At 40.3% G+C, this 22,060-nt stretch overlaps 1 protein-coding gene across 1 annotated transcript in view; it reads left to right on the top strand.

Moving 5' to 3' along the window:
- Positions 1–488: 488 nt before the first annotated feature.
- Positions 489–22,060, top strand: part of SPARC (secreted protein, acidic, cysteine-rich) — a 106,775-nt gene continuing 85,203 nt past the window's right edge. The window contains exon 1 of the mRNA XM_067154457.2: positions 489–574. The gene's annotated coding sequence lies outside the window, so the exon portion shown is untranslated. The remainder of the gene's footprint in view (positions 575–22,060) is intronic.

The raw sequence follows: 22,060 nt of genomic DNA, 5'->3' as shown, positions 1-22,060 counted from the left end.
TTACATTTAAGTGCTTCTATTTGGTAGCTACCTGCAAAGAATGCCTGCTTTCAGCGGCTATATGGTAAAGGAAACTAACAAAGTAGAGATCGGTAGAAAAATACGATAAAAACTGAGTATTTGTCGTTTCAGGCACTTAACATGCAAATATCTTCAAAATAGGCAGTTATTGGCACTATAAAGGCCATGTATTTACTTCACAAATAGACTGAAACAGATTTTAGACATCATGAGCTTAGATTTTGGGGTTGGGGATAAAAATAAGTATTTATGACGAAATCATCGTCTTAGTAATTACGATATAGTAAATATCTCAATGTTTTCTAGTGGAAACGTCGTTATGTGGTGTCAACCCTACCCGTGAGCTACAAGTATTTTCTCTTGGGACATCTTTACGAAACTCAGACGAACCAACTGTAACTCAGCTGTTGGTCGCGTGATTCTGGAGTCCAGGCAGGGCAGGGAGGGAGTGGCGGGATGTTGGGTAGGGGAGGGACAAAGGAGCAAGCAAATGATCGGCGTGGAGCGCAGATCCATTGGGCGGCTGCAGCAAGAAGGACGTGAAACGGTGTGGGTAAGTTCTTGTTCTTTACTTGTCTTGTGTAGTCCAAGCTGGACATTGAGGCGGCAAATAATACATTTATTAATACCTACAGTAATATGATTTCGCTTTGATTAATTGCAGTCTGAAGTTATTGGCTTTCTTAGAACAGCACTATATCTGCGAGGTCTTACAGCAAAGTAACATGGACACTGGCAGTTTTAACATTTCTGCGCCTAGGCACAATATAGCAAACAATGATAGTAGATACAAGATTGTGACCAACTGCAAAACGACGTCTAAGATAAAATTCTAAAAGAATGTAATTGTAAAAAGTCCACATGTTCAGTACACGTTTGCCATTTGACAAATGGTCTGTCTAAAAAGCTACATAGGACGTGTTCCGACCTATCCTAGAGGTCACAACACAATCAGCTAAAACAGCATGAAGGAGAAAGACATATACAAAAAACAGTGATACGTAAAAAACTTGAGATAAAATACAATGAACAAATGCAATGGAAGTCTATGTTTCAAACTTTGAAGAATGTAGTTGTAAGTGTGGCTCCAACAGTATTTAATCCAACTATTGGTTGTCTGGAGGCAATATTTAAAAACTGTGAAGACTGTTAAATGTTGTTCTATGGACTTTATACAATTAAATTCTTTTAGAATTTTATCTTAGATATTTAAACTCAATACGGAACCGGAATGAAGTTCATTACTTTTAGTAATTGCAAAAGGACCTAGACAAAGTTGTGCCTTTGGTATCGGATATAGTTAATAATAGTAATACCGAGCTCGATAGCTGCAGTCACTTAGGTGAGGCCGGTATCCAGTATTCAGGAGATAGTGAGTTCGAACCCCACTGTCGGCAGCCCTGAAAATATGGTTTTCCGTGGTTTCCTATTTTCATAGCTGGGGTTGTACCTTAGTGAAGGGCACGGCCGCTTCGTTCCCACTTCTCGCCCTTTCCTGTCCCATCGTCGCCGTAATACTTATCTCTGTCGGTGCGACGTAAAGCAACTTGTAAATAATAATAATAATAATAATAATAATAATAATAATAATAATAATAATAATAATAATAATAATGGGTTTAGGTCCGCCTAAGCAGTTTCACGGTTTTTGGAGACACCAGTGCCAGAACTTTTCTTTTTACGCGCCAGTAAATCTGTCGACACGAGGCTGACGTATTTGAGCACCTTCAAATACCACCGGACGGGTCAGAAGGCGAGCGCGTCAACCGTCTGAGCCACCCAGCCCGGCAGGTTATAATTCCGTAGTTACTGCAAAATGATACCAATTTTAAGCACGAAAAACTAAGCTTAGCCGATAAACCAGGAATACAGCCGGTTATCTTACAATAGTGAATAATCCCTTTGATAATATGTTGCATACATTCTTTCTTTCTTAATCCCTTTACCCTCCAGGGTTGGTTATTCCCTGGGACTTGGCGAGGGATCCCTCATCTCTCGCCTCAAGGGCAGTACCGTGGAGCGTGAGACATTGGGTCAGGGGATACAACTATGAAGGAGGACCAGTACCTCGTCTGCTGTGGTGAACAGGGGCCTTGTGGGGGTGAGGGGGTTGCGAAGATTAGAAAGGATAGTCTAAGAAGAGGGAAGGATGCTGCCCTGGCCTTAAATTAGGTACCATCCCAGCATTTTCCTGGAGAAGTGGGGAAACCACGGAAAACCACTTCGAGGATGGCTGAAGTGGGAATCGAAACCGGGGCTCCGAGCTGGGAGCAGCAAACCACACTAACCATTACACCACAGAGCCCTATCACATTCGTTACACCCGTGGAGGTCTCGTAACCTAATACCGCCGGAACACGAGTTGGCCAAGGGAGGTGAAGAGCCTGGCAGGACTCAGCTAAGGGCCCCGCGGCCGCTAACCCACGCTACCGAGTTGACAGTCCCTGGCACCCTTTTAGTCGTCTCTTACGACAGACAGGGGATATCGTGGATGTTATTCTACCACCCCCATCCACATGGGGAGAGGGGGGTAAATTATTCCATTCTAGAATCTTCTTTTGCAACACTACCTGAATAATGAATTCAAATTTCTCTAATTTTTTTCAAACCGGGCGAGTTGGCCGTGCGCGTAGAGGCGCGCGGCTGTGAGCTTGCATCCGGGAGATAGTAGGTTCGAATCCCACTATCGGCAGCCCTGAAGATGGTTTTCCGTGGTTTCCCATTTTCACACCAGGCAAATGCTGGGGCTGTACCTTAATTAAGGCCACGGCCGCTTCCTTCCAACTCCTAGGCCTTTCCTATCCCATCGTCGCCATAAGACCTATCTGTGTCGGTGCGACGTAAAGCCCCTAGCAAAAAATTGTTTACAAACCAACACTTAGACTGAGCCCTAAAGATGGTTTTCTCTGGTTTCCCATTTTCACACCAGGCAAATGCTCACTTAAGACCACAGTTGCTTCCTCAATCACTAATCAGCATTTAGGGCAGTCGCCCAGGTGGCGGATGTCCTATCTGTTGTTTCCCTTTTGCAAAGAAATTGGAAAGTTATTGAACATCCCCCTCAGTAACTTATTTCAATCCCTAACTCCGCTTTCTGTAAACGAATATTTGCCCCAATTTGTCCTCTTGAATTCCAACTTTATCTTCTTATTGTGATGTTTCCTACTTTTAAAGACACCACTCAAAGTTCTTCGTCTACTAATCTCTCCACTGACTGCTCGGAACATACCGCTTATTCGACCAACTCATCTCCTTTCTCCCAAGTCTTCCCAGCCCAAACTTTGCAAATATTCGTAAGGGTACTCTTTTGTCGGAAATCACCCAGAACAAATCGAGCTGCTTTTCTTGGGATTTTTTCCAGTTCTCGAATCAAGTAATCCTGGTGAGGGTCCCATACACTGGAACCATACTCTAGTTGGGGTCTTTTATATATTTAAATGCTCTCTCCTTTACATCCTCACTACAACTCCTGAACACCCTCATAACCATGTGCAGAGATCTGTACCCTTTATTTACAATCCCATTTATATGATTATCCCAATGAAGATCTTTCCGTATATTAACACCTAGGTACTTGCAATGATCCTCCAAAAAGAATTTTCAACCCATCAATGCAGTAATTAAAACTGACAGAACTTTTCCGATTAGTGAAACGCACAACTTGACTTTTAACCCCGTTTATCATCATACCAATGAGTACTGTCCATCTCACAACATTATCGAGGTCATTTTGCAGTTGCTCACAATCTTGTAACTTATCTATTAATCTATACAGAATAACATCATGCGCAAAAATCCTTAGCTCTGAGTCCACTCCTTTAATCATATCACTTATACTGGATATATAAGAAAACATAAAGGCCCAATAATACTGTCTTGAGGAATTCCTCTCCTTCCCACTCCTGGCCGTTTCCTATCCTATCGTCGGCGTAAACAGAACGCAGGGGTTTAATAGACTGGAATCTTGAAGACCAGCGTGTTGGGAAATGTAAAAAGAGGCACCAAAAATTCCCATCTTCTTATACCCTGACTGTGTCATCAAAGGACCTAACTTCTTGAATTCCAAATACAGCATCGTTAAGTACTTGATGTACTTTACGCGTTGAATTTTGAATTTGTTGAATTTTCGTTTTGACACCTCTGTATACCACTGACTAAGTCATTTATTTAATAAGGGGCCCTTTCCTTCTATTGCACTGAATATTTCCTTCTCTCCTCCTAATGCGCTTTGATAGGTATTTCACGAAAACATAACAAGCTGTAATTGATTTTCTGATCACAAAATTTTCCGGTTAAATCATTTGCGTAACTAAATATCTGAGTCAAATGATCTATTTTAGTTATGCCCTATGTTGTATCTGTTATAATAGAAAACAAAGGGCCGGGGCAGCTTTAATGCCAAGTGCACGGGATTGTGAGTGGAGTTGGACAGCAGAGTGTAAACGAGTGTAAACGAGACGTAAGTTTCACAAAGAGGAAAAGTCTTTTCAGTTTTAATTGCTTTCTTGATGGGGGTGATGGTACCTCATGGGGAACAATGTAAATACCTGGGTGTTAATATAAGGAATGATCTTCATTGGGGTAATCATATTAACGGGGTAGTTAAAAAAGGTTACAGATCTCTTCACCTGGTTACGAGTACGGCCCAGATGTTTATGACCGAAAAATGGATTAAAATATGACGATGAATATGACTTGAAAGTTTTTTGATCACATTTTCGAAATCTTGCTGCTGTTTTAATTAACATTATATTGAAAATATACTTTTAAAATCTTGAACATTCAGTGTCATAAATAAGTAAAAAATATTAATTTTATTATAATATTTCGAATTTATTTAATTACTCAATCTAGAGGTAACTTTCGATTCTTCACAGAATGAAATAAATGCCATATTTTGATGGGCGATCAGAAAAAATTTCAATAGCAAATTACGTACATTTTAAAGTTATCAAATAGGAGCGATCTTCTATTCTCACGCAACATTGACTTGTAACGCTCAATATCGCGCGATGTTATTGGGGCATATTTGAAATACGTCAAATCTTTAGAGTTCAATTGAGGTTCACCTATCTGTCGTTTTCTACGCGTCCGTCTCTTTCTGTACAGTTCACCCTCCTAATTCACATACATATATACTTCTAAGAAAGATGATTGTAAGAAATTATAGACAACAATTAGGAAGTGTGAAAAACCCGTCTTTGAGACGACTGCAAGCATGTATGCAGAATGGAATAAAAATATAAAAGTATAACAAAAATAAGAATATTCACGAGGAAATATTACCATAATATGAACAATTACCGGAAAATTACAATAAAACCGTTAAAAGAACCAAAATATGACTTTGTATGACTCGTGAAAATTGCATAATTTCAGTCGCCGTATATAACACCGTGCTTAACTTGAATTTTGCATGGAAATTATATAAAGGAAAAAAAATATGACATGTCAAAACATCCGGGCCTTAGTTAGTTTAGAGGTTGTAGTAAGGATGTAAAGGAGAAGGCGTATAAGTCTCTGGTAAGACCGCAGTTAGAGTATGGCTCCAGTGTAGGGGACGCTGAGGAGTGGTGTTACGAAAATGTTGCAAACTTCGGACTGAGAAGACTTGGGAGTAAGGAGACGAGATGTTCGACTGTGTGGTATGTTTCGAGCTGTCAATGGCGAGTTGGCGTAGAATGACATTAGTAGAAGGATAAGCTTGAGGGGAGCTTTTAAAAATAGGAAGGATGACAATACGAGGATAAAGTTGGAATTCGAGAGGACAAATTGGGTGAAATATTCATTTATAGGACGAGGAGTTGGGGACTAGAATAAATTAACACGGCAAACGTTCGATAAATTTCTAAGTTCGTTGAAGATATTTAAGAAACAAATGCCACCTGGGCGACCGCCCTAAATGCGGATCATTGATTGATTGAGAACACTTATTCACTCATTTTGAATTGTTTTATTTATGAGATCATGTAATACAGGCTGGTACTATGCCAGCAGTTGGATGATTGCTAAAAAATAATCCACTGTTTCATTTTTCAATTATTTCTTCCCTGTTACCGAAAACCTAGATTATTGAATACCAGAGTTAATATGACGTTCACAATACGCTCAGGGACCTGTTTCTCACTTTTCTTTAGACTCAATCCATACCCGCGTCAACTCTGTAGGCTATTTCTTATGCCACGAATCAAAACCAACGCATGCGTAGACGATTACTGTCCTCAAAAGAGCCAACATGATTTACAATAAACGAAATCATGTTTAGATGAATAACACAACCATTCTCTTCATTTTTTTTTCTTTTGCCCTGTCAATGTTAACTTTTCGAAATAATTAATGGAAATGGATCTGCTATCCTGTTTAGCATTACGCTGATACGGATTTTGCTTAACAACGACCTTTTCTGTTTCATTGTCTACCTCGAACTCGTAATCTACAGGATGATTTCAATACACCCCGATATTGACAGGCCTAATTATATTTATGGCGACTTTGTTACAATCATTTTTTTCTTTCACCATTGCTGTCACTACATCTATCTATTTCTACATCACTTTAGAAGCGAACCATCTGCGCTGTTGCAACAGGGGGGTGTCATCTGTAGCGGTTTCACTAACATTTAAACTAGGAGGAGAAAAACAAACTTATTTTCACTAATTTGTTTGTTGATTTTGTAACTCTCACTTTTTTCTTTTCTGTACAGCACTTAAATGCTCGCGTTTAACTTTAATTGGTTCCATTTTTCAGTAACTCTGTATCCGACACCAAAGTATCAGTTATAATAATTTATTCCATTACAACACTGAAAAACAATCGAACAAAATTAAATAAAAACTGTTTAAAGTTTGAATAGTGTTAAACCGCACAAGTGATACCCCTATTATATACACTGACTTATCAAATGTCATGGGATAGTCACCTAATAGCGTGTGGGGCCTCCTCTGGCCCTGCGAACTGCAGTGAGACGCCATGGAAGTGAGTCGACAAGTTCCTGGTGTCCTCTGGATGCAGCTGACACCAAATCGTTTGCAGAGCGGCCGCCAATGCTGGTCTGTTCGTAGGTGCAGGATCCATGGCACGGAGCCTGCGTTCCGGGACATCCCATATATGCTCGATAGGCTTCATATCGGGGCTCCTGGGTGGCCATGGCAGTCGTTGGACCTCCGCTGCATGTTCCTGGAACCATTCCCGGGTGACGTGGGAGTGATGTGGCGGCGCGTTATCATCTTGAAACACCGCAGAACCGTCTGGGCGCTGGAAGGCCAAAAATGGGTGGAGATGCTCTCCGAGCAGCTCAACATACCGCGTACCATTCAAAGTCTCTTCCAGAACAACTAGGGGGCCCATTCCATACCAGGAAAATGCATCCCAGGCCATAACAGAGACACCAGCGCCCTGGACCACACCTTCGAGGCAGGCGGGATCCATCGCTTCATATGGTCTGCGCCATACACGGTGCCTCCCATCGGTATGGTGCAGTTGAAATCGTGATTCGTCCGACCATATCACGTTACGCCATTGTTCCAGTGTCCATTCCTGGTGATTGGCGACAAATGCGCGTCGTTGTGCCCGATGACGTTGGGTTAACAGTGGCACCCGTGTGCGGCGCCGGCTCCCATATCCCATAGAGCCCATGTTCCTACGGATTGTCCACTGGGAGACGCGTCTAGCGCGGCCTGTGTTCAATTGAGCCGTGATTTGTTGCACGGTTGCCCGTCTGTCACTATTGACAATCCGTCTCAGATGTCGCCGGTCACGGTAATCGAGGGTTGCTGGACGGCCGGTCGTTCGTCTGTTGTGGACGGTGACACCCGCATTCGACCATTCACGATACACCCTGGACACGGTTGATCGTGTGAACCCAAATTCCCGCACCACTTCCGAAATCGCACTCGCATCCGTCGGGCACCGACTACCGTACCCCGTTCGAACGGTGTCAGCTCACGACGACGTTCCATGTTACACCTGTCACATGCACAGCCACTGCTCACAAGGTCTCCTATACAACTGCCGTTGGCACAGGGGGCGTGTGGTGCGCAGACAACACACCTGCTCCGCTATCCCATGACAGTGGGACAGTGTACTTCTGCCACGTAAACCTATACACTAAGGGTACAATCTTACTCTTATTAGGGGCCTACCCCTGTTAACACTGAGGGAAGTGGCTTATAGCTATTTTCTAACTGTTGGATTCGATTCAGTGTCGCTAACCATGCCGTTTAGGGACCCTACTTGCCAATACGATGTCTTACAGTTACTGTTAATCCGGCACGTTGGCACTATACACAGTCATGGTTTATTTCGTCACTTGCGAGAATTACGTGTTGCCACTGCAGTATTGTGATATATTTGTGGGTATAATGAAAAAATGAAATGCCGTATGGCTTTTAGTGCCGGGATATCCCAGGACGGGTTCGGCTCGCCAGGTGCAGGTCTTTCTAATTGACTCCCGTAGGCGACCTGCGCGTCGTGATGAGGATGGAATGATGATGAAGACAAATAAACCCAGCCCCCGTGGCATTGGAATTAACCAATTAAGGTTAAAATCCCCGACCCGGCCTGGAATCGAACCCGGCACCCTCTGAACCGAAGGCCAGTACGCTGACCGTTCAGCCAACGAGTCGGACTGTGGGTGTAATTAAAGCATATTTTCTTTTTCTGTGGGGTTGTAAATCTGCTTGGGTAATACCAGGTAAGCGGAATTGTGGCATTTAATAACATAGTTGGTGTAAAATGACGAACGTAGCGTTTTATTAATTACGGCCTTATTTCGTCCAGTACATACGTATAGAATTGGATTAGGACGTATAAGAAGCAAGAAAAATCTGCAAGAACTCCTCCGATAAGGTAAAGCAATATTACCTTTTCTATAAAGATCCGTTCAGTTCAAATGGAAGGAAATTTCGTTATCAACCTTAACCTTGTGTTGTCACGACTTCAGTACGGTTTGCAAGACTTCGCATTTGTGTATTCTTATCGACTTACGGCATAGGTACATGTAATATATTTGCCTGTGTGTATATTACAGCGTGGTTTCTCTTCAGTCCGACAAATAATAGCAAATTTCACGAAGGGAGCTGAATTATTCACACAAGGCAAACACCGAAGAATAGGCTACGGTTATAGCAGAACGAATACGTAGAAATGAATAGTGTAACGACTCCCTCTCAATCACGGTGTACATGTTCTCCGCCACCTGCAGCACTGCTGTTGATACGCGCACTTTTTGTTGGCTTAATGTTGAAGTGTGTAGACAGTTTGTGTGGATTTTTTCGGTTTTCCAGTTTTATAGCGCAAAATATCTGGTGTTAACTGTTTGAGAACTAAAAAGTGAAAAAGATCAAGCATTAGAGAAGTAGGACGTATACTTTGACATATGCTTCAATTTACTAACGCATGTGAATATGCCTACAACTTGCTATGTACCGAGTTGCAAGTCGGGTTACGATAAACATTCAAATGAAAAACGGCATTTTTTTTCACCCCCAGAATATCCCATTCTGTTCTTAAAGTAGTCGAAGGCTATCCCACGTCAAGATCTGTCTTCAAGTCATAGTACCCTTAACATCACCTTTCAGTCAGATTAGAGCCATGGCAAAAGCTGTTGTCAAAGAGAATGCCAAAATCATAAGTACAGCCCAGGAAAAAAAAATTACAGCAAGCTTACCTTTGATCAGTCACCATTATCAAGCTGGGAAGATGAACAAATAGCTCCTCTCACGAGTTCAAAAATGAGTGTTATTCATAACTTCTGCAAGCAAAGTGACGGGCTGTACAGCATGTATTGGGTCTCTGCAAAACAATTCAGAGGACCGAGCTCGATAGCTGCAGTCGCTTAAGTGCGGCCAGTATCCAGTATTCGGGAGATAGTAGGTTCGAACCCCACTGTCGGCAGCCCTGAAAATGGTTTTCCGTGGTTTCCCATTTTCACACCAGGCAAATGCTGGGGCTGTACCTTAATTAAGGTCACGGCCGATTCCTTCCCACTCCTAGCCCTTCCCTGTCCCATCGTCGCCATAAGACCTGTCTGTGTCGGTGCGACGTAAAGCAACTAGCAGGAAAAAAAAAAAAAACTGAGGAGGCAAAAGGCACTCGGTTTTCTGCCCTAACAAGTCTAGAAGAAAATTGTTAACGCATCCAACTATCTCATTTACTTATTACTTATGTTTTCGTCTGTAGAGGAAGTTGTGAGAAATCTTAGTGTACAAGAAGCATTATGGGGAGATATTTCAAGAATGCCTGGAGAGTTTACCTCCAATTACTGTTTCTCAACGAATTGGGTGCTGTACTGAACATGCTCAGGACTTGGTACCAAAATTAATTTTCTAGTACATACGATGCCAATTTTATTTCCGAATAACAGAAGTAAGGAAACAAATCGTCGCTGCCGGGACAAAACCTCCTATGTGAAATATTTTAGTTCAGAACTTTGGCCGGTAAGGTGCAGTATTGTGTGAATATTGTCAAGGCATTCTCGCTCTTCATAATGTATGTGGTGCGGGTCAATATATCTCTCAAAATATTATCACATAGGATGTTTTGTCCCGGCAACGACGAAATGCAAGCTTGTGCGACCGCAAAACATACTCAGGTGCCCAGTTAACTGACTGGTGGGGTGAAGTGGCGGTAAGATTCATTAAGCTGAGCATGTTAACATATAAATATTAAGTAGTTATGTAAGAATTATATGTGTATGGCATACCGGTACGTAACAATCATGTAGATGCCTGCAGAGTTTTAATATGTTTATATTACGTAAGATTTTTTTTTTTTTTTGCTAGTTGCTTTACGTCGCACCGACAAGGAAGCGGCCGTGGCCTTAATTAAGGTACAGCCCCGGTATTTGCCTGGTGTGAAAATGGCAAACCACGGAAAACCATTTTCAGGGCTGCCGACAGTGGGGTTCGAACCTACTATCTCCTGAATACTGGATACTGACCGCACTTAAGCGACTGCAGCTATCGAGCTCGGTTTACGTAAGATTGCTTAAAATGTTAGCCACTTTGAAACTTCACATCAAGACCTCAATTCGCAAGAGTCACCACGGACGGAACACTTGAGACAGACGGACACGTAGCAACCATGTTTACCCCTCACTCACGCGACGTCTCGTCAGACGACTATAGTATGTGTGACTTCTCTTCTTTCCCTTTTTATGGCGACATCTTCACAGCGATGCTTGCCTTGACTGTTTAACAGGCAGACTGATTTGAAATCTACTGAAAACAAGCGTTTGTGGAAAAAGCTTTCCATTGTTGTCAGCAATCCCCAAACAACAAATAAAAATCAACATTGGACGTTATACTTGATCCGGAAATGTGATTAAAATACGCCGTTATATACGATATGTCGTAATAAGCGATGTCGCAATAAACGGTTTCGACTGTATTATATTCTTACCAAGATATGATAATTTGCTCTGGAAGGGTTATTCCACTGAAGCTCGACTTGTAGGATTCCAGCAAGATATCTTAGATTCTGGAGGTCAAATGGACTGTATCGCGATTGACCTCTCTAAGCCATTTGATAGGGTGGATCATGGGAGACTTCTGGCAAAAATGAGTGTAATTCGATTAGACAAAAGAGTGACTCATATGAAATTATCTTAATTTTCGTCCGTATTGGTAGTTACAATATATTAAGACAAGGAGTCTACCTAATCAATACACAATTTATTTTACAAATATCACAAAATAAATTATGTATTGATAAGGTGGACTCCTTCTCTTAATATATTGCAATTTTAAAAGATTATATTTGGCTATATTTGGGTGGCCATATTTCTAGAAAATAGAACTTGGAGAATTAGTAGGTGAAGCTTTATCTGATCCTGTACTCATTAAGAAGGCAGTATTATTGGACCTTTATGTTTTCTTATAATAGTATAAATTATATGAGCAAGGAACTGGATTAGTTGATAAGGCTTTTTGCGGACGATGATATTCAGTATAGAGTAATGAACACGTTACAAGATTGTGAGCAACTGCAAAAAGACCTCGACGATGTTGTGAGATGGACAGAAGGGGCCAAAATTCAGGTTGTCAGTTTCACTAATAGGAAGAGTCCTCCCACTTTTAATTACTGCGTTGATGGGGTGAAAGTACCTTTTGGGGATCATTGTAAGTACCTAGGTATTAATATGAGGAAAGATCTTCATTGGGGTAATCATATAAATGGGATTGTAAATAAAGGGTACAGATCTCTGCACATGGTTTTGAGGGTATTTAGGGGTTGTAGTAAGAATGTAAAGGAGAGGACCTGTAAGTCTCTGGTAATCTCCCAACTAGAGTATGGTTCCGGTGCATGGGACCCTCACCAGGATTACTTGATTCGAGAACTGGAAATATCCAAAGGAAAGCAGCTCGATTTGTTCTGGGTGATTTCCGACAAAAGAGTAGTGTTACGGAAATGTTGTAAACTTTGGGCTGGGAAGACTTGGGAGTAAGGAGACGAGCTGCTCGACTAAGTGGTATGTTCCGAGCTGTCAGTGGAGAGATGGTGTGGCATGGCATTAGTAGACGAATAAGTTTGAGTGGTGTTTTTAAAAGTAGGAAATATCACAATATGAAGATAAAGTTGGAATTCAAGAGAACAAATCGGGGCACATATTATTTTATAGGAAGAGGACTTAGGGATTGGAATAAGATACCACGGGAGATGTTCAATAAATTTCGAAATTCTTTGCCATTATTGAAGGAAATTGTAGGTAAAAAAAACATTAGGGAATGTGCCACGCAATGTAGATCAGTGGTGATTGATTGATTGAAACAAAAAAATAACCTAACTCAAATATTTAACTTTATAGCCAGGACATTAAAGATTAATACACTAAGATGAAACGTATAACTCACGAATCTACGTGAATGCCAACATTAGGTCTAACAATAATACTTCCATTGCAACCAGAAAAGCAACTGATCACATGGAAAGGCGCGGGTAAACAAATACTGACGGAGCGAACACAGTGCTGGATTATCAAAATCGTTTTCGTATTGGACAACTTTTAGAATCAGAAGAAACGGGACAACTTTTATGGAATAGGTCGATGAAATGTTTTCATAATGTCAGTGTTAGTGACAATTTTCATCATAATTCTAGTGAATGGACAACAAAAATGAATAACCCTAGACACAGGTCACTTTTCAACCGATTAAACAATATTTTAGTCACAAAACAAAGAAATTTGTCGACCGGAGCATCGTTTACTAAGTTCTTTTACCAGCCGTGTAAGGTGTAGATGGCTGCAAGTTTATTTCAGCTGAACTACACTCACATACTGAATGTATAATACTCGTCACGTCAGGCTATCCTCTCTTTTTTATTAATGGCTCATCACTGCTGCCAACTTGACTAGAACATATTGAAATCACGAGACATAACCATCAACAAACTAATTTCAATGTATCAATAATGGAAGTTCCCTTACCCAATTATCATAACTAAGTCGGTTTTCAATATGAATGTGGAATATATATATATATATATTATATCGTATGGCATGAGGATACATTGTTACAATTCGGTTATTTACAAATATGTACAATTACAGGAAAAAAAGTTTCATCTATGCACACAGAACAAGTACGTAATAAAACAAACAATATTTGTACATTTGAGCTCATCAATATCTGCATTGCTGCTAAAGCTGAATGTGCAGTTTTGTTATCCAACTCACAGCTTCATCACTGGCCTCGTGGATGTCCTTTATTGTCCCACTGAATCTTCGGAGTGGGCACTCTGTGACGATATGTTGAACGGTCTGAGACACGTCAGAGCAGTCGCAATAAGGCTCGCTGATAATTTTCCACTTGTGTTTCCAGAAGTTGCATCTGCCATGTTGAGTTCTGATCCGATTAAGTGATGACCAAATTTTCCTGGGTAAGTTGAAACCAGGAGGTTGCACAACTGGATCCGAAATTAGACCTAATCTGTCAGGGTTTGAAGCTGCCCACCCATCGCGCCAGGCAGTATTAGTATGAAATTCATCTTGGGCTAGCTTCTTTCCTAGTAACCAATAAGGGTTCCTAGATTTCAGCCTGAGATCTTCAAGTAAGCAGTCTTGATGCATTGGTAGGAGAGGGTTATCACAGCATTTAAGGCCTTCTTTCTTCAGTGCCATTTGTCTTCGAAGATGAGGAGGTGGAATATTTGAAAGAACTGGTAACCAATCCAAAGGTGTGGAATTAAGGAAATATACACGCTCTCTCTCACCCTCACTTAATTAAATGTTATATATTTCTGCCATTATTTCGATATTCGCATTACTATAGCCATATTCTTCAGTGTTTGCCTTGTGTAAATATTTCATCTTCCTTCTTGATATTTGCTGTTATTTGTCGGACTGAAGAGAAACAACGCTGTAATAATACATACAAGTAAATATATTACATATAAATATGCCGTAAGTCAATAAGAATACACGAAGGCTAAGTCTGCAAACCGTACCAGAGTCGGACAAGGCAAGGTTAAGTTAAGTCAGGTTGATAACGAAATTTCTTTCCATTTGAACTGATCTTTATAGAGGATGTAATGTTGCTTTCCTTTTCGGAGGAGTTCTTGCAGATTTTTCTTGCTTCTTGGACATCCTAATCGAATTCTGTACGTAAGTATTGGAAGAAATAAGACCGTAATTAATAAAATGTTGCATTCGTCATTTCACACCAACTATGATATTAAATGTATTATTCGAACATGTCACAATTCTACTTACCTGGTATCACCCAAACAGACTTACAATCCCACAGAAAAATGAAATATGCTGCATTTACAGTATATCCGCAAATGTAACACTAGTGATTTTAACACTATAGCAGTGGCAATACGTAATTCTCGCAAGCCACGAAATAAACCACGAGTGTGTAGTGCCAACGTGCCAGATTAACAGTAACTGTAAGACGCCGTATCGGCAAGTAGGGTCCCTAAACTGTACGGTTAGCGACACTGAATCGAACCCAACAGTTCAAACAAAACTATAAATCACTACCTTCAGTATTAACAGAGGAGAAAGAGTAAGATCGTACAAGTAGTGTATAGGCTTACGTGCTGTGCTTTGTTAAAGAGAACGAAAACATAAGAAGGTTTGATTTAGCTATAAGCAAGACGGACTCCAATCCTCAGACCGTAATATTAAAAAAGTATGGCGGCCGAAGTAGCCGGATTGCTGGTGTTGGCTAACACGAAAATATCACGTACATATTATATAAACGGCAGTAATTTAACATGGTAAATGTAACATCGTAGGGAAAATCACTTTTACACGTATGAAAACGCTTCGCCAACAAGTACACACCACATATAATCAACTAGAATCGCATATACTCTACTAGAAAAGAGACCAACAAGCTGATTATTTAGAAATTTCAGTTCGTCAAATAACGTTTTCACTTCGCTGGGTAGATGAAAATACATGATAAAACTGTTAAAATGATATTTCTAACATCATTTTGGATGTTTCAAAACAAATTAAGGTGTTAAATTCCTCGATTTATTCGCTCTCATGAGAACTGTGAAACATAATTTGTTGCCTTAGTTTGCACGTGGTGGACAATTTCTTAAATTCAGCACCCAACGAAGGGGAAGTACACCCAAAATAATAATGTTATTGGCTTTACGTTCCACTAACTACATTTGTTACGGTTTTTGGAGACCTCGAAGTGTCGAAACTTAGTCCTGCAGTAGTTCTTTTATGTGCCAGTAAATCTAACGACACCAGGCTGACATATTTGAGCACCTTCAAGTACCACCGGACTGAGCTAGTATCGAATCTGCCAACTTGGGGTCAGAAGGACAGTGCCTTAACCGTCTGTGTCACTCAGCCCAAGTACACCCGAAATTATTATGTTAACCCAATGAACGGCCCTGGTAATGTTAACATAATGTTGACGTATGACATAACAGCACTTCACACAATGATAGTAACCTTAGTAATGAAATGTTCAGACACTAAAGATATAATAGGTTTTTACCCATTAAAGAACATGAGTGCAAAAACTCTATTGACTATACATTGATATTTAACCACGTGGACGAGCTTCAGTTCGACGCAGTCTGCTTGATAACAGATAACCACAGCATGAATCAGAAGGTGTTAGTAGAGTAAAACCCTGCGTTACAAACACAGCTAACCCCTCTAAGTCACTATTCCTTCTGTGTAACAGTATACAGATTGCTCCAACTGTCGCACTTATAAGTTTTATTATACTCCAAGATCCAGCCAAACATTTCCGCAGGCAAAGCACAGATTATTGTAAAATACACTTGCATCTAAATCACTCGACACCTTGAAGCACATAGACACTGACGGAATATCACAATATCAGTTATATTCTATCTAAATTCATATTTTTCGAGGAACACGAATCGTTTGGAAGTAGAAAAAAGGCTTACCTAACCTCAGACTTATTCTCGAAATGATGTATACACGCTACAGTTTTGTCATGGACTTCAAAATAATCGCGATGTATATTCCTAATCCATTTCTATCTTAATGTTCTATTCCGTAGGGAACTTAAGAATAGTTGTATGAGAGGCATTGCCATAGTTAGACTAAAAACTGGTCCACCTAGTGCACTCATGTTCTTTAATGGGTAAAAACACGATCAAAACAAGCACATTCTCACATTACTGTGTATAATTACAGATCATATGTGTCCACTGACTCATATAAATACACTCGCACACTTATATTATACGAAGAAACTAACATTTATCGTCAACTTTCATATTACACAAACTACATACGATAACAACAAACCAAAACAAACCCAGATTTCCAACAATTCCGGCTACTCGATTCGCCATTTTTGAACGATCGAGAGTAGCATTTAACGTCTGAGGATTGGAGTCAGTCTTGCTATAAGACAGCGGAACTGAACATGTTTTGACGTCTTCCTTGTACATGGCCTTCCAAATCTTGACGAGATACTTGTCTGATCAATAAAATAATAAGCTGAATAGTTAAGATAAACTGCCAACAGAGTCCAGCACCATTCCAATTTCAGATTTTGAATTGTATTTTTATCTCCAGTCAGTGCAGACACAAAAAGTGGGACAGTTATATGCTCTTTTAATTTTTTTATCGGAACCACGGGACAGGACTAATATACGGGACGTTTGGTCACTCTATGTACCGTCAAGTATAAACTGTCAACACTACAGATCGAGTTGTTCTCTTGCGCCATTCGTGTCTGTCACAGAAAGCAGCTGAGTTCCCGCTGTCATAAACAGCATTCCTCACCCCTGACTGATGACAGCTCCACATGTGGCTGATTGTAAACACAGCTGTTTGGCAGACAGGAAGGGAAGAGTTTCTTTCTGAAGCGTTCAGCTAAATTGTTTGATGGCGACTGTCATCGTAAGTGCCAGAACGAGGACACAGTTCTGCCAGATGACAGAGAATAGCATTCCCCATTTACTGTTGAGTTTGTATTAATTTTGTCAGATAAACAACAAATATGTACCAGAGATGCCGATATCATACGATATGGAGTGTCCTTATCTGCCCTTCAAAAGTCCAGTCGGGGGGCCGCCTTTCTACACTGAACCATAAAACTAGTTACAACTGCAAGAACGAGCTTCCTACTCTAGGACCCGCGAGACTTGGAGTCAGACGTTTAGCGCTAGCAACGTGAAAGAAATGACTAACGCTGCTCGAAAATGGTCTGTTACCATGTGACGATCCCACGTAAATTGGCTTGCCCTCAGTTACTTTTGCGGTAACATTTGAAGTGGCACTGTATAATTATTGTTTTTGCGTGTTAATTTTCCGAATATTATGTTTGTCGTTAGTTTATCTTTGTTAATTAATCAGTGGCTAGTTATACAATTTTCTTAGTTTTTATTCTTCAAGTGTACCGTTTAATAATCGGCGTTAAGTAGGCTAGTACAAATATCAATCAGGGTAGTGCTCTATTCGTTCTAATAATAATAATAATAATAATAATAATAATAATAATAATAATAATTGTACACAGTTATAATTACAATATTACATTTGCCCAAAACTTGGCCACTTCCAGTGTTCCAGTGCGTTTTTTGATACTTCATCTTCTGTGCAGGAGGCTGGACATAGTCGACATTGAAGCATATGTTGGATGGTCTGGTCTTCCCCGCAGTCACATTGGATTTTTTCTTGATCTATGTAGCCCCATCTTGCCAAATTAACCTTGGATCTGCCAACTCCAGATCTCAGTCTGTTCAGGGACTTCAAGATCATCCATTCTTCGTCGTGGTCAGGAGGTAGAGGTTCAGAAAATCTTATCAAGCCAGAGGGAAGGTAGGATGTAGCCCTCCATAATTGCAACCTGGCTTTTTGAGTAGTGGTTCTAAGTTCCTTCGAAGCTCTGAGAAAACTCTTCCTTGACTTTAATCGTTGCAGATGCGTTTCATGCCCTTATAGAGGATGGGTCGTCTCCTGTTCCGCTGTCTTTCTTTCCTTGTTCGCAGCTATTTCTCTTCGGACAGAAGGAGGTGCTATTCCTGCAAGGTGGTAGAGCCATTCGACTGGACCGGATTTCAAGCAACCTGTTATAATTCTGCAGTGTCGTTGAGAACTGTATCGGCCTGTTTGGCATATGTTGAATTATACCAAACAGGACACGCATACTCTGCCGCAGAATAGCATAGTGCCATTGCAGAAGTTCAGATGGTTTCAGGTTGGCTACCCCATTGTGATCCGGCCAGTTTCCGTAAAAGATTGTTCCTGGTGGAGACTTTCGATTTGCAGTTCATGCAGTGCTTCTTGAAAGTAAGAGATCTATCAAGTGTCACTCCTAGATATTTTGGAGACTCGCAGTGTTCAAGTTCAACCCCTGACCATACTATCTTTAACTTGCGAGTACCTTCCCTGTTTCTCAGATGAAAAGCACACACACTTGTGTCTTTGAGGGGTTTGGTTTAAGCTGGTTTGTGCTGTAATATCTAGAAAGATCATTAAGGGCATCCGTGAGGGTGTTCTCTACTGATTCAAAATCTGTGCTCTGGGTGGCTAGAGCGAGGTCATCAGCATACAAGAAGCTACTGCAATTGGGGGCTATGGGTTAGCCCTTCGTGTATATATTGAACAGAATTGGAGCCAGCACACTTCCTTGCGGAAGACCGTTTTTCTGTAGTCTCGATCGACTATGCTGTTCTTGGAAATCAACAAAGAACCTGCGATTCTGCAAAAGAGTGGCGATGAGTTCGTTGGGTAAAAGTCCTTGGTTAGATTGTAGACCTTGACTAGTAGTAGCTGGTGGTTGACAGTGTCGTACGTTGCTGATAAGTCGACAAATACCACTCCTGTCACCATCTTCTGTAAACTGTGTGAGGTTTAACAACTGTCCGGTACAGCTTTTACCAAGACGAAATCGAGATTGCTGATGTATAAGTAATGTGTCAATTACGGGTAATAGGCGATTTAAGATCAATATAATAATAATAATAATAATAATAATAATAATAATAATAATAATAATAATAATAATAATAATAATAATAATAATAAATGAACCCCACTGTCGGCAGCCCTAAAGATGGTTTTCCGTGGTTTCCCATTTTCATACCAGGCAAATGCTTAACCTTAACTCAGAACTCAGGCCACGACCGCTTCCTTCCCTCTCCTGGGCCTTTCCTATTCCATCGTCGCCATAGGATCTATCTGTGTGGGTGCGACGTAAAGCAAATTCTCTCGAATAATAATAATAATAATAATAATAATAATAATAATAATAATAATAATAATAATAATAATGTTATTGCTATTACGTCCCTCTAACTACATTTTACGGTTCTCGGAGACGCCAAGGTGCCGGAATTTTGTCCGCAGGAGTTACTTTGCGTGCCGGTAAATCTACCGACACGGGGCTGACGTATGTGAACACGTTCAAATACCACCCGACTGAGCCAGGATCAAACCTACCAATTTGGGCTGAGGAAGCCACCGTCGTAACCGTCTGAGCCGCTCAGCGAGGCATTCTTTCTTATGACTGACTGATGGTTATAATAAGTTATGCATTGAATGCAATTCTTTGGATATTGTGCATTTGTTGATGTTATCAGCAGTTTTTTAATATTGATTATGAGATCTCATATTCATCACCAATCATGTGTTCTGTCTTAAATGCTGAAATTACTAGTACGAACTTAGGAACGGGTCAAAGTTTGTTGAATTGTAGACCAATATGTTTTAGTAAACACTCAGTCTCTATTAAATAATGTTTTGCCGCAGATGGATCAAATGTAACAGTGGAAACCACATAGAAATCTGTCCAGAGGTTCTCGACTTACAACCAAAAGCATGTATATACATACATACGAACATACATTGAACTTTATAAATGGTATACATTTAAACCGTTTCCTGTTTTACGAAATGAGGTTGCATGATGGGAAAACTGTTCGTGAAAAACTTGTTTGTATGATGATGTTTTGCTGAACCATGTAATGAGTATAAGGTGTGGTAGTGGGGGCCACGCCTACGTTTAGCTTCAAGGAGAGACGGTGGTATGTTAATGTATTCAACATTGTTCGCTACACTGACCCGGGTTTAGAACTGTGAAATCGAGACATCCTCTTCGTATCGAGCTCATTCGAGAGCTGCTGGGAGGATTTAGTTACGCCCGTAGCTAATAGATTAGCAGGATCATATTAGGTTACTACATCTGAAATATTTGACACATTTGGACCAAGGATGATAGAAGAGATCTATCATTGCTGGTTCTTCTTGCTAGTTGCTTTACGTCGCACCGACACAGATAGGTCTTTTGGCGACGATGGGACAGCGAAGGGCTAGGAGTGGGAGGGAAGCGGCCGTGGCCTTATTGAAGGTACAGCCCCAGCATTTGCCTGGCGTGAAAATGGGAAACCACGGAAAACCATCTTCTCATTGTTGGTTGAGAAACCAGGTCACACTAGAGTACTGCCAACATAATATGCCGTGAGATAGCAGTTGTTACTTTGTTAAATTACTTTCATAGCAAAACGGATTCTCTTTGGACAGTAAAGATGCAACATGGCATGTTATATTTCAGTCGCTATGTTGCTATTACTCTCATAACGAGACGATTTCGCATTTTACTTCTTTTTTTGGCCTACTAGAGACCACGGGGCTCGTCTTAACTCTTAGCTATCGTATTCTGCTTTTTCTTGACCCAGTGTGCTTTCATTTTCTGGCTGTGTCAATACAGTAGAGACAATACGCGACACTTCAGGATTTAGCCTTGTTAAAATGGGAGACAATTCGCAAGTGGCGCTCCTAGTGGCGTGACCAGGAAATTCGCGCTAAATTCAAATATCAATGGAAATGTATATACGGAAATGGATACATAAATTACTTCTAAAAAGAAAGTGTTACTAAAATATTAACTTCAAAGTTCCTAAAGCAATTCTGGATATATGAATGAAAAATTATTTAACAGGTTATTATTTAAAAACTGAAATTAGACATATAATCAAGATGTGAAAGGGATTGATCTTTCATTTTTTAGCTTTAGCATACCTGCCTGAACTTTCACGACTATTTTTTCTTTTTTCTCATTTAAAAGCATTGCATTATCACATTGTCAATAAAAATATCGGCACATTCCTTACACGCATGATTCAATGAATTTACATTTAAGAGCTGGACAATTTTCCTCTTAACTTGAACCCTACTAACAGAAAGAAAATCTATAAATTTAGCCGCAAAAACATTCAAAATTTCCCTATAAGCAATACTTGCCATTACATTAGATTAAAGCAAATTTGCATCATCATATTGTTTCACAAAATATATATATTTCTTAAATAACCCATATTTTCTTCAGTGCTTGACAACGCATTACGGCATTCCAAATGGGGTGACTTGGAACACAACCAGCCACACTCATATGCATATGCATTTTCCTGAATTAAATCAAAACCCACAGATCACATCTACAACAACACATCAGTATTGAGGTTAACTGCTCCACTATACAATAAAATAAGCTTATTATATTTTAAGCCAGTTAAAATATGGGTCGCGCAGGTCAGAAGTTTAGGAAGTACTATAAAAAAAATTTATAACTGGAAGAATATACAT

Source organism: Anabrus simplex, chromosome 10 (assembly GCF_040414725.1).
Source record: "Anabrus simplex isolate iqAnaSimp1 chromosome 10, ASM4041472v1, whole genome shotgun sequence".
Lineage (NCBI taxonomy): Eukaryota > Metazoa > Arthropoda > Insecta > Orthoptera > Tettigoniidae > Anabrus > Anabrus simplex.
Note: the sequence above shows the minus strand (reverse complement) of the source record. Positions and strands in the feature narration are given on the sequence as shown.